The following is a 2,381-nucleotide window of genomic DNA, read 5'->3' on the forward strand; positions in this document are numbered from 1 at the left end:
CCATCTAGGGCTGCGCCTGTGGCACGGCGTTTGGTGGGGGGGGAGAAAGAGTCCGAGAGGCTTGGAGGGCGGCTGCGGGGGGCTGCCGGGTGCCCCCATCCCTCCTCCATCCCCCTTGGGGCAGGTACCCCTTGGAGCCCACCCCTCTGGAGCTACTTCTGCGGCTCAGGTCAGGACAGCGCTGGCCGGGCCCCCCGACGTCCCCGGGGGGGCGCGCAAATGGGTGAGGGCAGCAGCCCCGAGGGCGCGCACGGGAGGGCAGCATCCTCGCCCCTATACAGGGCTGAAAAGGGAGGTCGGGGGGGTGCAGCCCCGTCCCCCAGCCCCGTATAGGTTGGCGGGGCCGTTCCCAGGGGCTGTCGGTGGCCGGGGAGCGGCGGGGAAGGGGCGGCCCCGCCGCACATCTGGGAACGTCGTTAGGGCCGCCCCGCTCAGGAAGTTTTTCACACTTCACGTCTCATTAACCGCAGGTCTCGGATTCCTTGGGAAAGGAGAGGTGTGAGGGGGGGGGGGGGTACAGGAGGGAGGGCGGCCGCCGGCCCGGGGTTTTTGGGGAGGGGGAGGCCGCAGCTGCCTGGAGAGGCGCGGGGCCCCCGGGGGCGACCACACCGCCCGTGCCTCGTCCCGCAGCCAAAGCTCGGGGGGGGGACAGATGGGAACCCCCCAGCTCCAGGAGCCCCGGGGAGGTGGCCCTGCCTCATCCACTTGGGGCTGGCTGAGGGAAGCACACTCATGGCCCCGACGGGAACCCCGGGCGAGCAGAGACCCCCCCTTCCCCGACCCCGACCACCCCCCCATCCCTCCCCGACGAGGCTCAGACCCTGGTGGGAAAGGGTTTGGTCTGTCCCGACCTCTCCTTCTCCTCCTCTGGGCCCCGCGGGGACAGCCCGAGGGTCCGCAGGGACCGGGGGGGGGGCTGCCAACTGAAATCACAGCCCCCTCTCTTCCCATGGACTCGACGGCCCAGCCTCTATGGGAAGAGGCCCCCCCCCTTCCCGCCCAACATCTTAAATGTTTAAAAAGGGTTTATTCTGTACTTACAGTGAGCGAAATTAAAAAGAAACAGTAAAATATTTGAAAATGAAGTGCATTATGTTTAATAAATTTAAAATGAACAAAGGCTGCTATATTGCCAGCAATATCATTTCTTGCCCAGGGGCATTAATAAAGACTGAAAGGTTTGGAAAAAACAATATTTTCTATTAAAATTCTACGGTGCGTTTCAATATTAAAAGGATAGGTGATGAATTTTCAGTGTTACTCAGACGGGGTCAGCGACTAATTTCATTTCTTTCTGGTCAGCATTCTGTCGATAATTAATCAAAAGCAGAGTTTCTTAATGAAACACTTTTCATAAGGTGATAATTAGCAGGAAAGACGCGGAGTGCAGACAGTCACTGGTAGCTGTCTAATAACCAGAATGAAATCAGGGCTGGGTCCAGGGAGTTAAGCAAGAGCTCGGAAAAAAAAAATAATAATCAAATAAAATAAAAAGGGTGAAGAAGAGGAAAAGGGAAGGGGGGGTGCCTTGAGCAGAGCCCCGGCAGGGCTGGCATCCCAGGGCAGGGAAGGGATGCTCTCGCCCCGACCCCAGCTCCGAGCTGGGGGGCTCCATCCCTGCCCCTCGACCCATGCGCTGAGCTTCGAGGGAGAAACCAACGCTGAGGACACGGAAGCTGCCCGGGCCTTTTCCCGAAAAAAAAAAAAAAAAAAAAAAAAAAAAAAAAAAAAACAATAATAATAGTAATAAAGAAAAAAATAATAATAAAGCAGCGTGGAAACAGTAAATGAAGTTAATGAAGAAAATTAGCAGCGATTAGTGAAAGCACCGGGGTCTGGGAGAGCCAGTGCTCCGGCCAGGAAAGTGTCTGGTAACAATTACAGAGATACCCCGCGCATAAACAAAAGAAATTAGCCCCTGGAATGATATTAAACAGTGTAAAATTAACAGAAAGTTGTAATAAGCGAGGGATTAAAAAGGACCTGGCGTTAATTCGTGGGTCTGAAGAGAGCCCAGCTGAAGGGGGGAGAGAGGTGTGCTGAGCCTTTAATTAATATTTGGCTGGAGCATACCTTATTCATAATATTCATTGATGTAATTACTCCACAAACAGACAGGGATAATTTGTTTAGATAGATAAAAATAACCTTCAGGTGAGATTTGAAATACAAAACCAATCTATCCCTTGCATCTAGTCTGGCACTTAAACAGCAAACCTTTCAATGGGCTTTTTCTTATATTAATTTTTTTTTTTTAATCCGAACATGAATGACAGGTACCGCTTTCCTACTATGTCGGGCTTTTTATTATGAAATTCTCCTGAAATGCTGTAAACTTTCAGATAAAGCTGAGAGGCAGGAGGCTGTTGAGTAGATGAGAT

The sequence above is a fragment of the Aythya ferina genome (assembly GCF_964211825.1).
Source record: "Aythya ferina genome assembly, chromosome: 15".
NCBI lineage: Eukaryota > Metazoa > Chordata > Aves > Anseriformes > Anatidae > Aythya > Aythya ferina.